Here is a 19,307-nt window from a genome sequence, read left to right as displayed (position 1 = left end):
CTTCACTCGGAGACCTTGTGGTCCATTGTGATCATCCTTAAAGAAACTGTGTGTTGTGGTTGGACTATATGTGATGATGATAGATGCTGGACTATTGCGGATTTGTTTGTGAAGTTGAGTGTGTAGGTGATGCTGTGATGATGGATGTAAGTTTATAGGTTGTTGCTGAGGTTGTGATGATGGATGTAAGTTTATAATCAAGTTGTTGTGTGTGGTGACTGGTCTATACTGCAGTGATGTGCGGTGGTTGTTGGTCTATAACGATGATTGGTATGTCGCAAATTTGTTGATGTAGAGTGGTTTTGGTGGGGTGGATGTGATGAGTAAGGGTATGTGATGATGATGGATGCTGATTTATAAGATGGATGTTGAAAGTGGTGACTGGTCTATTCTGAAGTAATATACGGTGGTTGGTCTATTGCAGGTTTTGTTGATGTAGGGTTGTCGAGGTTTGGAGCCAATCGGAAGGCGATATCGATACCTGCCAAAACCTCGACTATCTATTTATCGGCGCCAAATCATATGTCAAAAGGACAACTCATTCTAATCAATCATCTGTAAAGCTTTGAGAGCAGAAGCAGCAATTTTGCCGCAAATATTATAAAACATAAAATAAAACCAAAGTTTCAGACCGCCTGCGTCTATAAAGATAAACTAAGTGTTTCATTTAACCTACACCACCAGTTTCCCAATAGCAACACGTAAGTATCGCCTGAATACTTGTTGTGTTGTCTATATTCAATAAAGTGTTGTTGTTGTTCGTCTTTGGGCAACAATTAATTTCGGCTCTAAAACTACTCTGTAGATTTAGAACCCCTACAAGTCCATACCCCTGTATCGGAACTTGTACATGGTCCTTCGAAGCCTTTAAAAACGATCCGGCTGATTTGCCAAAAAAAAAACATAAAATTTGCATAAAAATTGTATTAAAAAAAATCTAAAATTTTCTGCCCCTATTCAGTGTTTGAATGTGGCGGCCCTTTGCATTATTGTTGTACACAATACACTACCAAGAAACACCGAGTGGAAATTGGAATAAAAAGAGAGAATTAGAGATTTTGCGTGTATTTATTAAAGAAAACACATACACTAACATCATTTTTTCTAATAAAACAATTATCATTTTCACTCATCACTTTTTCACATCATTTTGTTTCATTTGTTTTGATTTCATTTGTCATTTACAACATATAAACGAATATTGCCATCTGTTTATTGTTGTGCTTGATCGATTTGTCAATAGTCAATTGTTGCCATATCGACTATCGATCATTTAGTGTGGATTCAAACCTTGGGGGCTTTAGAGTAACGTAACGTTAGTGTGCAGACCGTAACGTATAAAACGTTGCATAATTTATTGAATTCGAAGCAATAATAAAAACAATAATAATTTCAATAAAAAATAAATAATAATTTAATAAAATACAATAAATAAATTAATAAATAACATAAAATTTACAAACAATTAAAAAATATAATATAATTTTTTCATGAAAATTTATAACTTTAAATTTTTATTGAGAATACGGAAATTATACTACAAACACAAACCAATTTACGAAATAATTACACTTTATTTTAAAATAAATAAAGCGATAGTTATAGTTTGATAGTATAATATAAATAATAAAAAATTATAAAATAATAAGAAATAAATTTTAAAAAGATAAATAATAACGATAAATAATTTACATAAAAATAATAACATAAAAAACTCATAAATTTATAATATCAATATGGATTCAATAACTTGTGCTAAATTTGAATACGAAACCGACAGCCTTATGCAAACGTGCAGAAAACTAGGAAATACTCCAGAAAAATATCTTTCGGATTCTTTAATAGAAACTAAAATAGAATCGATTGATGAAGATTTCCACAATGTACGCAGTGCATTTGAATATGTCTTTTTTACTGCAACAGAAGATGAGAAAGAGAAAAAATATAAATTGAAAGCCAAACAAATGTTTGAGTCCGTCAGAGACATTTATCAAACGACAAAGGCCAATTTATTAGAAATGTTAAAGAATAGAAAAGATAAAAATCAAAGTAATACCGCTAGAGGCGAAGTTACAAATCCGTCACTATTTCACAGCTCAGCTGCTTTTGATATGTCGGAAATTTGTATTAAAGTGCCACCTTGTGACACTCAAGACTTCTACGGAAGTTATGAAGAATGGCCAACTTTTAGAGATATGTTTACGGCCATATATGGTAATCATCCCAGACTTACGCCAGCGCAAAAACTTTACCATTTGCGTAACAAAACAAAGGGTGAAGCTGGGAGAATTGTTGATCGTTATCCACTATCAGATCAGAATTTTTCCTTAGCGTGGGAAGCATTGTCTGTGCGATACGAGAATTTGAGAGTTCTGGTAGATAACCAATTGAAAATTTTATTTAATCTTTCGCCAGCAAAGGTTGAATCTAGTGAAGATATAAAGAGAATTCAATCCACAGTTAGCGACTGTCTAGCTATTTTGAAGGCACACAATGTAAAAGTGGATCAGTGGGATCCGATATTAATTTATTTGTGTTCAACCAAACTTCCGATTGAGACTTTGACCCTTTGGGAACAATCGCTCGAATCACATTCAGAGCTACCCAAATGGTCTCAAATGGAAGATTTCCTAAGAAACAGACATCGAGTTCTTGAGCGAATCGATAGTCTTAGAAGACAAGTACCTCCGACCAATGAATACGAATTTACAGCGCATCAAAATGCGCATACGACACTATCTAATGGATGTGTCATGTGTGGTAAAAACCACATACTAAAGAACTGTGGGAGATTTAATAATATGTCAGTGAATGAAAGAGTTGAATTTTCACGTGAGAATTGTTTGTGTAATAATTGTCTTAAAAGTGGACATGTAACACAAGAATGTTTTAGTATGCACAGATGCTTATATTGCAAGAAGAAGCATCATACAAAGTTGCATATTGGGAATGCGTCACAATTTCCAACGAGTACGAACTCACCAACACGTGGTTCTCAAAGTCCTCGTTCGGAGGTAAATAGACAAACAATATCACATGTCACGACAGATGACATGCCTAGTACTTCCCATACTCCAGTACAAACTTCTAATGTAGAAACGCATTTATCTATGAGTGAAGATGATGTTTTGTTACCAACGGCAATTGTGAAAATCAAACATGCCGGAAAACTTTCTCTGCAAGGGCATTAATTGATACGGGATCTAAACGAACTTTTATAACAGACAAAATAGTGAACCAAATCGGCATTAGAACAAGAGAATGTAATGTTAATATAAGTGGACTTAGTGGGTCTATGGTTGCACATAGTAATAAAATATGTAACATAACTTTGTGTGGAAATATGGATAACACCAATATAAAAGCAAATGTCATAGTAATGCAAAATTTGACTAGTTCCATTCCAACTAAGTCACACAATATGTTTAATATGAGAAAAGTTGACAACTTACAACTTGCTGATCCAGGATTCCTAAAGTCAGATCAAGTGGACATATTAATCGGCAGTGATTTGATACCATCCATTATATTAAATGGAACTAAAAGAAATGTAGTTGGGAGTATGATAGCTCAAAATTCCATCTTTGGATGGTATATCTATGGACCCATAAATAAAAACAGAAATATGGAAAGTATGACAAATAAAACAAAAAGAGACATAAAACAATAAAAGAGTATTGTTCGACTTGAACAGAAGAAATGTTCTACTAATTCGAGATGTGGAATTATGTTAATGAATTGATTTATATTAAAAGTACAATTTCATTAGACTGTATTGATACTTGTACTTGGAATGTCATAACAACATGAAAAAAGTGATGTTGAAAATGATGTAGTGTATTGAAGACCAAATATTGTATGTTCATTAACGATTGTATCAGTATGTGTACAAATGATGAAGAATAAAGAAAAAGTTGTAGTTTGTATATGAAAGATTTTATGAAGAATATAAAATATATTTTATTTTGTCCCTTGTGTCAACAATGATTCAAAACGGATCTAGTGTCGTTGACATATTAACTGGTGGTTAGGTATTGGCAAATCACCCGTGTAATGAGAAAAGATTTGAAGAGTGAATGCCACTTGAAGTGGTAATTTCAAAGAAGAATTCTACCTACAAAACAAATTCTTTTATTAGTCACTAGAGGTGTTTCTTGATCATTTTCAATTGAAAATTGAATTGATCCTTTATGAACAGAAATGGTTTCGCTTTAACCCGAAAAGCTTAAAAAATCTTCGGTAAAAAAAAAACAAATAAAAGTTTACTATAGAAAGTGAAAAATATTAACCACTAGAGGTGGATGCAGAAGATGAAATATAGATAATATACAATTAAGATGCAAGTACTAGAGATGCCTGCAAAGTAACAAACACACAATATCCACTGGAGGTGGTAATTAAATAAAACAAGTCACAAGGTGTGGCTAAAGAACAAAAGAAAAATAAGTAAAAAATCAAGATTAAATACACAGATGACAAAAAAAGATATTATACAAAATGTTAAATATAAAATGAATTATCCACTTGAGGTGGTAATTTCAAAGAAAATGTCTACCTATGAAAGATTCATGAGCCACTAGAGGTGTCTCGTTAACATTTTAAGAATTTGGTTTCGCTTTAGCCAGAAAAGCGCAATAAATGCTTTGGAAATTGAAATGAAAGTTCGATATTCAAGAGGGTAAAGGTTACACTTTAGCCCGAAAAGTGCATAAAAAAAAACTTAGTATAACGTATTTTAATATACCGTATTTGTCAGTTTCAAAAAAAATGTCCACTAGAGGTGGGGAAAATATAATTTTTCAAGAATTTACTATAATAATTTCAAAATGGTTTTCGCTTCAGCCAGAAAAGCGTAAAAAAACTTTAGACTTTTACATATATTAATGCGATCCATATGGAGTATGGTGTTCTTTTTTCTGTTTCAAAGTTTTTTCAGATGCATATACATTTTTGAGACCATTAGCAATATATCAATATTGGCGATAGCTTGAAAACATTGGCTGTGCCTGCCAAACTATCATACACGAATCCTTCCCATCGAGGATCACCACATCGTTTGATAAAAATATTCAAGAGGAATAAAATGGCTACTACCTGCAAACCCGAAAACGCTAAAACACCAACATAGTCGTCAACAGCCGTAACGACCGGAAAACTTTTGTACAAATGACAACAACCACCCTGCAACTCATTTTTTGTTATCTAATACCCATTAAAAAACGAGGATGTTGACTAATAATACTACTACCATTCCTTTCTAAATGTTGCACCCGTGCAAGAGGGGGAGCATGTCGAGGTTTGGAGCCAATCGGAAGGCGATATCGATACCTGCCAAAACCTCGACTATCTATTTATCGGCGCCAAATCATATGTCAAAAGGACAACTCATTCTAATCAATCATCTGTAAAGCTTTGAGAGCAGAAGCAGCAATTTTGCCGCAAATATTATAAAACATAAAATAAAACCAAAGTTTCAGACCGCCTGCGTCTATAAAGATAAACTAAGTGTTTCATTTAACCTACACCACCAGTTTCCCAATAGCAACACGTAAGTATCGCCTGAATACTTGTTGTGTTGTCTATATTCAATAAAGTGTTGTTGTTGTTCGTCTTTGGGCAACAATTAATTTCGGCTCTAAAACTACTCTGTAGATTTAGAACCCCTACAAGTCCATACGCCTGTATCGGAACTTGTACATGCACTATAGGTAATTTGCCCAGTTTTTGAGGCAAAAAGTCGATTTTGCAACTTTTAATAATAATAATTTTTTAGTTGGCATTGAAAAAAGAACATGTCAAAATTTATTAATATGAATGATATTTTTGAAAATAGCGTCATTATCGCGGTTTAAATTGCAGGCAAAGTGAGAATTTCGAAGAAAAACTAAATATATATATATATATATTATAAGGCATATTTCAATGTATTTAAAACTGCAGAAAAATAAACCAAATATAAATATATGTAAAATGGAATAGATTGGCAATTGCGAGAGCAATTTATTTAATATATATTATAGTTAAAAAATTTTTGGTAGCTACCAAAAAACTCAAAAAGTCAGAAATAAATATTTTATTTTTCTTAAACTCGCTTCATATAGACTTATACTAAATTGGCCGTGTTTGGCCGTGATTTTGACACCTAGAACACATTACTGAAAGTCTTCTGCATTGGTATTACTAGGTTTCAAAACCTGATTTTACCCGTTTTTTGATATTTATGCGATTTTGTTAGGTTACTTCTCAATAAAAAGTCTTAAAATTGTGGAAGTTTGGTTTGAGGGAATAAATAATAAATATAAAAAATATTGTTGTTCACAGTTTCATTGCAAGTAAAATAAGTAATGGCGACAAATTGTTCGGTATATCCGTGGTTTTCTATAAAAGCTTTATTTTATCTCTTTTTTACATATTAATCATTGATACGGTTTAAAGGAGTACTAAACTCGTATTTATTAACATATTGTTACGGAATTAGATTTAACTAATCTCCGTGTAGACGTTGTTTTATTTCCCGATACGATTTGTACCAAATAAAACAGGGTTCGTTTTAGATTACGTTTCTACAATGCTTTATTTACTTTATTACACTTATTCGGAGCTGACTGTTATAGCTAAGTACACAGCTTTACTTTACTTCTTTACTAGTCGATGTTTACACTTCGGTATAAAATTCACAACTAAAACGTCATTGCTATTTCCCCTGTATTTATACCCCAAAGTCTCCCAGTTCTAGAAGTATCCACAAAATCTGGCAACATCTCGAATCTGTGCAACGAACACACAGACGCACATTCGCACTAAGCGAACAACTATACTCACATACATACATGGGGGGGAATACAATTGGACGACAAGCACAGTAATGACGTAACAACAACAACAAACAGATGCAAGAAATAACGAAGTAACAAACTAAACAATAATTACATGATTGTGGCAAAACAAAACAGAAGCACATAAATGAAAGGTAAATAACTAGAATAATGAAGAGATTTCTACATGGTAGTTGTTGTTGTTGCTTAAATAAAGTAACTGCGTAATAAAACTTTACGTTACAATTCAAATTTTTAAATTAACGGAAATTAAACTAAACTAACTTAAACCTATCAGTTACATTCGTAACATTGCCTCCCGCTTAAGCCTGTTCGTCCCGAATAGGCACAGTTCCCTCTCTGTGGTATGGGCATTCGTAACACTGCCTCCCGCTTAAGCCTGTTCCTCATGACCTGGCACAGTTCTCGTTCCATAGCGGGCCAACCGTTCTAGATGTACCACCTTCATCTTTGATCTAGGGCTGTCGCTCTTCTGTATGCGATACACGACGTCATTTATTTTCGTGACTACCTTGTAGGGGCCTTCCCAGTGCGTTTGTAATTTGGGGCATAGTCCTTTTTTCCGTTGTGGGTTAAACAATAGTACCAGTTGCCCTTCTTGGAACCCATCAGTATTTGCCGCTCGATCGTACCTCGCCTTCATGCGGTTGCTGACCATTTTTATCCGATGGCGTACTGCATCGTGGACTTCACTGAAAGAGTTTTGACTGTTTTCATCGTTATCAGTTTCGGGGTTTGGTGTGGCACCGAAAATCAAGTCACCAGGCAGCTTTAATTCATTCCCGAACAAAATTCTGGCTGGAGTTCGAGATGTGGAGTCATGAATGGCCGATCTATAGGCTAGTAGGAATTTTGGAATATGCTCATCCCAGTCTCTTTGGCCGCTATCTACCACCTTTCGTAGATGCTCTTCCAGAGTGCGATTAAATCTCTCCACCATGCCATCTGATTGTGGATGCAGGGGCGTTGTCCTCGTTTTCTTGATTCCGTAGGTGTCACACATTTCTTTGAAGATCGCTGACTCAAAATTTCTTCCTTGATCGGAATGAACCTCGGATGGGACACCATAGCGACAAATCCAATTCTTGCTGAACACATCCACTATTGTCTTGGCTTCCTGGTTGGGAATGGCATAAACCTCTGGCCATTTGCTGAAGTAATCCATGACCACTAAGACATACCGGTTCCCAGAGTCGCTTATTGGAAACGGTCCAGCCACATCCATTGCGATTCTTTCAAATGGAGCTCCTGAATTATACTGTTGCATGTGGCCTCGACTCTTCCGGGTTGGACCTTTAGCTCTTATACACCTCTCACAATTGGCAATCCAGTCTGCAATGGATTTCTGACAGCCGACCCAGTAGAACCTCTGCTTTATCTTTTCAGCAGTCTTTGTTACACCAAGGTGTCCTCCACTTGGACCATCGTGAAACTCTGACAAGACATCTTTTATTTTGGAGTCTGGTACGACAATCAAGTTACGGTGAGTTTTTCCATCGTCGCTCTCCCACTTACGATGTAGGCACCCATCTATTATAAGTAGACTGTTCCACTGGGCCCAATAAGATTTCAAAAGGGGGCTTTCGGGCGCTATTTCTTTGCGACTAGGGCGTTCGCCCATTTCCATGGCAGAAATTAGTTTGCCTAGGGTGCGATCTTTTCTTTGTTCCGCCGACCAATCCTCGCCGGACGCAACCTGCAGTAGCCGGACACCGACGATACTTGCTTTGCCTTCAGCCTTCGAGCAATGTCTGCATTCAATTTTGCATGGCCGACGAGACAGGGCATCAGCATTACCGTGTTTTCCACCTTTTCTGTGCTCGATACTTAGGTCATAACTCTGAAGCCTTTCGATCCAACGGGCCAATTGACCTTCCGGGTTCTTAAACTGGAGCAGCCATCGCAGAGCGGAATGATCGGTTCTTAGCAGGAAGTGCTGTCCATACAGGTATTTGTGATAGTGTTTGATGCTTTCCACAACTGCCAGCAGCTCTCTCCTCGTCACACAGTAATTCCTCTCAGGCTTTGACAATGTTCGGCTGTAGTACCCGATGACTTTTTCTTGGCCGTCTATTTCCTGGGAAAGGACACCACCGATCCCGTATGCACTGGCGTCAGTGTCCAACACAAACTTACCACCGGGTACAGGGTACGCCAAAAGAGGAGCTTTGCAGAGCATGTCTTTGAGTTTTTGGAATGCCTCTTCCTGGTCGTTGCTCCATAGAAATTTCTGCCCTTTTTGAGTCAGTCGGTGTAAGCTTGCGGCAATGTTGGCAAAATTGGGGACAAACTGACGGTAATAGGTGCAGAGACCCAGAAAGCTTCGCAGCTCATGGAGGTTTCGAGGCTGCGGCCAGTCTCTGACGGCTTTAATCTTCTCGCTATCCGTCGATATGCCCTCCGTCGTCACATGGTGCCCCAGGAACTTCACCTCTCGCTGGAAGAGGTTACACTTCTTCGGGTTAAGTTTTAGACCCGAAGACGATAGCTGCTGGAGTACATTCCTTAAATTCGTGAGGTGTTCGTCGAAGGTCTGTCCCATGACTATGATGTCATCCAAGTATATAAGGCACGACTTCCACTGCAACCCTTTCAGCACCCGCTCCATCAGCCTTTCAAAGGTGGCCGGGGCGTTGCAGAGCCCGAATGGCATGACATTAAATTGCCAGAGACCGCCGTTAACGCCAAACGCAGTCTTTTCCTTATCTTTTTCGGCTATCTCTACCTGCCAGTAACCACTCTGCAGATCGAGGGTAGAGAACCATGACGTCCCGGCTAAGGTGTCTAGTGTGTCATCGATTCTTGGGAGCGGGTAGCTATCTTTCTTGGTGACATCATTTAGTTTTCTGTATTCCACACAAAATCTGGTACTTCCATCTTTCTTCTTGACCAGTACTACTGGGGAACACCAGGGAGTCGACGACGGTTCGATCACACCACTCTCCTCCATTTCGCTTATCAACTTCTGGACTTCGTCCCTTTTTGCCAGTGGAACGCTTCTTGGGGCCTGTTTTATTGGTCTTGCGTCTGCTGCGTTTATTTCATGTTTCACCACCGATGTTCTTCCTTGATGCCCTTTTGTAGACGCAAAGGTAGAGGCATGTTTCCATAATAACTGCTTGGCCTTGTTCTTCTCGGAAGGTGATAAGTTGTGTGTCCATTCTTTGATGTAACCATCGAGGTGCTTCTTTTCCGTGGCTGCTGATTTTTCGGTGTTATTTTCCAAATTGATTACAGCTTCGGCTGGTGTACATTGTCCAAAGTCGGAAAATTGGCAAATTTGTTCTTGCATATCTGACAGGTTCAAAACTCTAACTGGAATCAATCCATCGTCGTTGCTTTTCACCAGGGCATTCGCTATTAAGATGTTACTATTTTTGTTCTGTGCTGGTTCCACCACCCACAATTTCCCGACTCCACAATCTCCATCCATTGGTACCCATATCAATGTTTCGGCACAAGGCGGTATAATCTCTGGATGTTCCATAGTCAGACGTCTAATAGGTGTGTTTTCCTCGTAACCCATATTTAATGGAATTTCCACATTGGACCATGTCATCACACGTTCTTTCATATCCAGATTAAGACCAAAGGCAATCATAAAATCTGCACCTATTATAACTTCGTCTACGATATCAGCAACTATAAACTCGTAATCGACCGAGTTATTGACAATAGTTAGTCTTTCCATGTACTGCCGCAGGCTCCCCTGTTGCTGTGCGCAGTCTGACTCCATTTAGTGGCGTTATCTTCCCCCTGGCCAGATCTGATCTGATGATGGACTTTGATGCGCCTGTATCCAAGGTCAGAATTCGCTTGTCGCCATTGATATAACCAGTTGTTGTAAGGTTGTGGTTTTTCTGTTGTACTATCGCTATGGAGATTGTGGGGCCGTCGTCGATGGGAGCCAGTTCACGCCCCGCTGGACTGGCTCGATTTAGTTTAACGGTGACTCATTTGCAGAACGTTGAGCCACTCTTTTACTTTCTTTTGACGGGGATGGTGACGATGACCTCGATCGCTTGCGCTTCGCTCTACATTCACGCGCAAAATGACCCATTTTGTCGCAATTGTGACACCTACCCTTGGCCTTAGTTGGTGCTGCCGTATACCTTCCTTGTAATACCCGCTTCATTGCTGCCTCGATCTCGTTAACACGATATTTGGGTTCATCGAACTCGGTATCCAGTTTGCGGACCTTGTGAGTCTGGGGATTGGTGATTATTCTTGCCGTCTCTTGTGTAAGGGCGTACGACACGGTTTCAGCAAATGACGATTTTGGTGACGCATACGTTGCACGTTTGATCTCGGCGTCACGTATACCATTCACAAATGTTTCGATTTTCATACGGTCCAACAATGGATGGTTTTCTCCTGGATACGTCATTAGGACCAAACGTTCTACTTCCGTTGCGAAGTCCTGTAAGGTCTCATTTGGCTTCTGTACTCTTCCCCTTAATTCCATTAGGTAGATGTTTTGCTTATGTTCGCCACCGTACTTACGTTCGAGAGCAGCCATTATATACCCATAACTGTTTCTAGAAGCGGCGGGAATAGTCTGTATTACCTCAGCAGCACCGCCCTGCAATGCCATAAGTAGTGATACAGCCTTGTCGTTGTCGTTCCAAGAATCTCTAGTAGCCACGGTCTCGAACTGTAATTTGAACACATTGAAAGAGGTTGAGCAGTCGAACACAGGAGTCTTGATTTTTAAGGTGTTATGAGTAGCTCTCACTGGGCCACCTTTGATTTCCAGTTCCGACATTTTCTTCTCCAGGTTCACAAATTTCTCGTCATGGGCCAGAAATTTCTCGTCAACAGACAGAATCTTTTTATCCAACTCTTTAATTTGCACCTCCATGTTTTCTACTCTCTTTTCAATCACTATCGTGATGTTCTCGAGTTTCTCGTTAATTTTTCTAGAATTCTCTTCCAACTCCTCTTTTAAGTTTCTTGAATTTTCTTCAAACATCCTAGAATTTTCTGCCATTAAGTTTTCGGTGAATTTCTAGAGTTCTCCTCCAACTTTTCCTCTAATTTTCTGGAATTTTCTTCGCTCATTCGACAATTTTCTGCTTTCATTTCCATCATAAGTCTGGAAGTTTCTTCATTCTTTCTAGACATCTCTTCTAACATCTTACAGTTGTCAGATTTCATTTCCGCCATAAGTCTGGAAGTTTCTTCATTTTTCTTATTCATTTCCATGGAGCTACCTTCTATTTTCTTAATTTCCAGCATCATCATAGCCAGCATTGATTTCAAATCGTCTCCACTGGCAGCCACCGATGAAACTTCCTCAACGGAGGATTCGCCCTTTGCCGATAACTCGACTTCCTCCTTACTGTCGAACTCATATGCGTCGATGTTCATTCCACGGCGCTCGAACTCTTCCAACAAGCGTTTTTGTAGTTCGGCCTTGTTGCCAGTAGAACACAACTCCAACTTACTTAGCTCCTTCTTCAAGTCATCCACTCGTAGATCCTTAAACTTCATTGTAGGATGATCGTAATCCCACTTCTGACACCAATTGTTACGGAATTAGATTTAACTAATCTCCGTGTAGACGTTGTTTTATTCCCCGATACGATTTGTACCAAATAAAACAGGGTTCGTTTTAGATTACGTTTCTACAATGCTTTATTTACTTTATTACACTTATTCGGAGCTGACTGTTATAGCTAAGTACACAGCTTTACTTTACTTCTTTACTAGTCGATGTTTACACTTCGGTATAAAATTCACAACTAAAACGTCATTGCCATTTCCCCTGTATTTATACCCCAAAGTCTCCCTGTTCTAGAAGTATCCACAAAATCTGGCAACATCTCGAATCTGTGCAACGAACACACAGACGCACATTCGCACTAAGCGAACAACTATACTCACATACATACATGGGGGGGAATACAATTGGACGACAAGCACAGTAATGACGTAACTACAACAACAAACAGATGCAAGAAATAACGAAGTAACAAACTAAACAATAATTACATGATTGTGGCAAAACAAAACAGAAGCACATAAATGAAAGGTAAATAACTAGAATAATGAAGAGATTTCTACATGGTAGTTGTTGTTGTTGCTTAAATAAAGTAACTGCGTAATAAAACTTTACGTTACAATTCAAATTTTTAAATTAACGGAAATTAAACTAAACTAACTTAAACCTATCAGTTACATTCGTAACAATATATTCAAAAAATATACAAAACTGTAGTAACAATTCATTGGAAAATCTACTTGCGGCGACAAAATTTTTATTACTTACTACCGTGATCGTTTTCAACAGTTTGTTGTGTATAAGAAAACTAATGAAAATGGCATTGGAAAAAATAGCTTTGTTCGTTATATACGTAGTTGCATGATATGTATTGTAATTACGTTTAACTAATTAAGCTTTAATCTTATCGATGTATCGATCCCGATATTCGATTGTCATTGTCATCACTACTCAACTTGCCATCCCTATTACATTTTGCATTTCTTGTATTGCATAATTAACCTCATATAACACTAGTTGTAATCTGAATTAAATAAATGAATTAGAAGTTGTGACAATCCTATGGTGCGGAGATGGTACATGGTGGACTAGGCTTCGGCTAAGCTCGCCGGATGGGGGGGTTGTTTCTCCGACTGATTGTACATTTAATTTCATTGTTATTTTGTACCATGATTATTATTTTTAATAATATACTGAAACTCTAAATTTACATGAAATAAGAGAAAATCAAATAGTTGACGGATGCATTACAACTTACTGTTTTCTTGCTTTCATACTTTGAAGTGAATGATGTTAGATTCCCCTTTTTGTGAGACTAAGATGACATGCCTCAAATGGAACCCACCCCTTTATGACTCTATGGTCAACCATGGTATCTTCTCTCCATTTATTATTATTCAAAGATACCCCAAACATACACTAACCAACCGACAATTACCTTCAGTCATTGTCACATTTTGGTATTGTTCATAATATCTCATATAATGGTATTTATTCTTGAAAGTTTGTTCATTTCTTTTAGCATCTAAAATATAATGTTTCTTAACTATTAGCGTGATAATAAAGGTAAAGTGGATAGAGAATATTCCATATAAAATATTTATGAATATGCATAGAAAAAGAAACAAAAATATTTAGAATTAGGTATTTAAATAAAAAAACTATTTGGTTAACTCATATGAATATTCAACTATTTTATATGAAATACTGTACAGGCAATATATTTGATTTATCACTAGGAGTATAATTATTTATATGTTTTAATATAACTTATTTATTTTAGATATATATATATATATATATATATATATATATATATATTAATTTTGTAGGAGCTTTGATTCCGTATATTGATATTTTGAAATGTATTTTTTTACGTTTGTGGATCAAATAGTGTTCTGTTACTTTTCTTTGTTCGTCTAGATAATAATGAAGTTTTTGATATTATTAACAAGATTTACATTAAGAGTAAGCGCCTAAAATTATGCTGTGTTTAAACTTCCAACAATTTTTCTTTTGAATCAACAAGATAGTTAATCGTTTTGACACTAGTTTACCTCTGCACCATGTGCATTGATTGAATTTGAACAATATAGGTTATTTTTAGAATTTGTTTTTTTGGAATAAAATATTTTATATGTAAATTTAGGATATTATTTGTTGGTTTCTTTAATTCTTGTCATTTTGCCCTTGTCGAAAAGTTATAACTTTATGAAAGCTGGTTATGTGGTTTGTGTACTCACTCTTTCACGTGGTCATCTGGTGGTATTTAACATAACCAAAAAATTCCCTTTTGGTTTTGATAGGCTGAGTTACCACGTGTCGGATTTGGATGATGAGATTTTTGGGAATATGTATTGCCAGAACTTTGGGAGTATTGTGGCCAATCTGTTTCTAGGGAAATTGACAGAATTTTGACCACAATACCCTAGATTAAAAAAAATAATAGTATACATTATTCTCATGTCTGAACATATTACACTTTACGACCCCTATATAGTTCACATGTTCTAAGTAAATTTTGATGTTGCAACATACGGCTTCAAATTATATTAACACTTCACTTCAACTTTGTATTATCAAATATCACTCAAAATTTACTTAACTTCTAAAATCGGGGTCGAAAAGATGAATATATGTATGTACGGTAATTGGATGTGTTAGAAAAAAGAGAAATGAATGTTCTTACCCGAGTAATTAGATAAATATAATTTAATTAAATTGTAAATGAAGTTCCAGCGACCAATGGCTTAATGAGGAGTACCAGAGAAATTAAATGAACGATTTCTTTCTTATATATTTTTCAAAAAAAAGAAACTTTAACTCTTTACATATAATACCACAAAATTTGAACTGTACTTTTCGCTTTCAACTTTTATAATGATCGCTCAATGAGCAAGGTGACATTCAAGAATATCTCAAGCCACATGCGCCTGACAGTTTGTGACAACAAATCGTATTTTATGCATCTCAGTTTGATAATTTGTAATGTAACTAGTTAATGTAGGTGGCGTTGTTGAATATTTGTTAAAAATTATAATCTTAAATGTTGACGTAAGTCAAAGAATATTTGTATTTTATAAAATGTAATTAATATTATTTAGGGTGAAATAATTTCCAAAAAACATATCATACGTTGTACTTCGATCGCCTTTTATGAATGTGGCAAGTTTAAATTTTGTACCAAACGTTGTGGCAACATAATTTTTTCTAGGGTGTCGTTTTGCAACACTTAGTGCATTTGACAGACGTTTATTTACCTTTTGTGGAATAATGTTGATTTTCACAACAAAGGATTACAAACCATAACAATAGAGTCATAAATATGAATAATTTCAACTATTCCTCTAGAAATTATGTAAAAAATATGGAAATAATAGTGTTGCAAATGGTAAAAGTCATAGTCTGTTCACACAACGCAAATATCTGAAAGTGGTGGTGGCTGAACGAATAATGCAAGTGGTTCTATTGTTCACAACGAGAATCTAAATAATTCATTTGGGGATTCCATGATCATGAATAAACCCAAGTTTTTAAGTGTTTTTACAGTTGTCTTTAAAGTTGAGGGATAATGTATCAAATGGATGGATATAAAAAATCGCAAAGCAAATACTAAGGTGGCTTATTGTATTGTACTAGATTCACATATTCGTGTCGTTAACATTGTGGTTGTGGATACAGATAACGTTAAGGAAAATCATTACCATGTTCGTTTATTCAGTACTTTGTACAAATACATCAACTTCCTAAACGACAACGGTCCTTTGCTTTGTACTGTAGGACAAACCAGTGACATCAGCAACAATTTGCACATATTTTTGCATACAAACAAAAATAACAATGATGTCCACAGTAGAACTACTGCCGCACAGGCACAGGTGGCTGTTACAAAGTTAACAAGTGCATTTTTAATACACAACATTGGTGTCAGAAGTGGGATAAGATGAGTATCACACCCGAGCAAATGAAAACCATAGCGGAGTTGCTGGCGGATGCAATGCGAACAGCGCTGACCGAATCCACATCGCCAGCTCCGCAAGTGGAGCCCTTGTTGACGGCTAAAATTTCTCCTTTTTCCATGAATGAATTTAAGCAGATTGAAGGAACAACAGTTGCAGACTATTTCACAAGGTTTGATTGGAGTTTAGGGTTATCAAAAGTTCCAGAAAGCGATCATGCAAATTACGCGCGTGTGTATATGGGGTCGCAACTAAATTCTGCCTTGAAAGTTCTCGTTAGTACTAAACTGCCGGCAGAGCTTACATATACGGAGATAAAGGAAATTCTTATAAGTCATTTCGATGGTAAGCGTAATAAGTACGCAGAAAGTGTGAAGTTTCGGGCATTAAAACAGGAGGTGGGGGAGTCCATAGCTGCATTTGCATTACGTCTAAAACAAGCGGCAGTGTTTTGCGACTAAGGAACGTTCTTAGACCGAATGCTTATTGAGCAGCTATTGGTTGGCCTGGAATCTACCGTCATTTGTGATGAGCTTATTGCAAAGAAGCCAGCAAACTTTTCGGAAGCTTATGAACTTGCGTACTCAAGAGAGTTGACGCGTACAGCAACGAAAGAGGTTAATGCAAGTGAGGGGGCGCAGGCAAAGCAGACATGCAAGTTAGGGTTTGCGCCTGTAAAGACAAAAAGCAAACGGCCGGTTGGAAAGAGAAATGGCAAGTTGCAGTGTTACGGGTGTGGTGGTGAGCACTTAAGAAGAGATTGCAAATTCAGTAGATCACGGTGTTTTGCTTGTGGAGGTGAGGGCCACATAGCCAGGGTGTGTAAAGGAAGGACGGATCAAATGTCATGCAATGAAGAGAAAGAAGAGGAAGACTTTGCAAAACAATTAAAGGAGGTAAACATTGTGAGCAGTGCAAGGGGTGTTGATCGCAAAATGATTGATGTTTGTATAAATGGTGTGAGCTTGAAAATGGAGTTGGATACGGGAGCACCCTGTAGCATTATCAATGAGAGAACACTGAGGGGAGTGGTGAGTAATGCAAAGCTGATGAAGTCTGATAGGAAATTCGCCAGTTACACCGGCCATAGAATAAATTGTGTTGGGAGAGTGGTGGTTGATGTGACGGTGGGGAAGACAAGGCGAAGGTTGAATTTGTATGTGGTGGATAGTGATTTTGATAGCCTGTTCGGTAGGGAGTGGATTACGCATTTTGCACACGACATCAATTTTGTTGATTTGTTTGCGAAAAAGGCAGAAGATAGTCAGCTGATGGGTATGGTAAACAGTGTTGTTCTAGAGATACCATCCCTGAGTACGAGTGAAAAGTTACAATTGGAGAATGTGATTGGAAATTTTGAGGATGTCTTTAGTGAGATAGCTGGTAAGCTAATTGGACCCCCAGCAAAGGTGCATCTAAAACAGGATTCAAGGCCAATCTTCGCTAGGGCGAGAGAAGTGCCCCTGGCATTAAGAGATGCATATGCGAGGGAGATAGATGCGAAAATAGCTGCAGGAGTGTATGAGAGAGTGGAGTTTTCAGAGTGGGCCTCTACAACCCATGTTGTTACAAAAAAGAACGGCATGATCCGTATTACGGGAAATTACAAACCCACAGTCAATCATCAGATGATTATAGATCCCATACCGAAGGCCGAGGATTTGTTCAACAAAATGCAAGGGGCGACGATATTTGCCCACTTAGATGTCACAGATGCGTACACTCACCTAACAATAGATGATGACTTTGCACATGTTCTAACCCTAAATACAATTACACATGGATTGATTCGCCCTAAACGTGCTGTTTACGGAGCAGCAAATATACCAGCAATATGGCAAAGGAAGATGGAGATGGTCTTGCAGGGCATTCCAAATATTGTAAATTTCTTCGATGATATATTAATCTTTGCTAAAGATTTTCAAGAATTGCTTCGTGTTCTGGGTATGACAATGGAAAGAATGAGGGAATCTGGTCTGAAATTAAACAGGAAAAAATGTGTGTTTGCAGCGACATCCGTGGAATTTTTGGGGCATGTGATTGATGCGAAGGGAATTCATAAGTCATCTAAACATGTAAATGCTATACTGAATGCACCGAAACCTACAACTGTAGAGGAGCTGCAGTTGTTTTTGGGCAAGGCATCTTACTACAATGCCTTTATACCTGATTTATCCAGGATAAGGGATATGTTAAAATCGAAGAAGATCGTATGGACAAGGCAAGCGAGTAAGGCGTATGATGACATAAAACATATTCTTGTTTCACCTTAGGTACTTATGCCGTATGACCCGAAGTTACCTCTTATCTTGGCCACGGATGCGAGCACAACCGGGTTGGGAGCGGTGTTATCACATAGGTTGAGAAACGGCCAAGAAAATCCCATTGCATATGCCAGTCGGGCAATGAGCCAAACCGAGCAGCGTTATCCCCAGGTGGACAAGGAGGCCTTAGCCATTGTGTGGGCAGTGCACAGATTCTTTAAATATTTATATGCAAGGCGATGGACTTTAATTACTGACCACAAGCCGTTAACTCAAATTTTACAGGAAGATAAGTCGTTGCCAGTACTTTGCATTTCGAGAATGGCAAATTATGCCGATTATTTAAGCAATTTCAACTTCAACGTGGAATACAGGTCGTCGAAAGAGAATGCGAATGCGGATTATTTGTCGCGTGCCACACTACAGCCGTCACGAGTCGCAAAAGTGGAAGAGGCCGAGGGAATGGTTTCTGACGGAGAGCGCGATGGATATGACTCATTTATAATATGTCAAATAAACCAACTACCGGTTACTGCTGAGGAAATCGCTGCGGAGACGAGAAGAGATATAGAGTTGGGAAAAATAGTCAAGCTGTTGGAGCAAGGGCATTGCGTTGCTAAATATGGATACTCATCACCACAAGTGCGTTACAACTTATCGGAGGGTTGTTTAACATTTGAGCATAGAGTTGTGATTCCAGAGAAATTACGCGTGAGAGTTTTGGAGAGTTTGCATGCTGCGCATC

This window comes from Musca autumnalis, unplaced genomic scaffold (assembly GCF_047663935.1).
Source record: "Musca autumnalis isolate F117 unplaced genomic scaffold, ASM4766393v1 scaffold_4, whole genome shotgun sequence".
Classification (NCBI taxonomy): domain Eukaryota; kingdom Metazoa; phylum Arthropoda; class Insecta; order Diptera; family Muscidae; genus Musca; species Musca autumnalis.
This window is presented reverse-complemented; position numbering follows the sequence as displayed.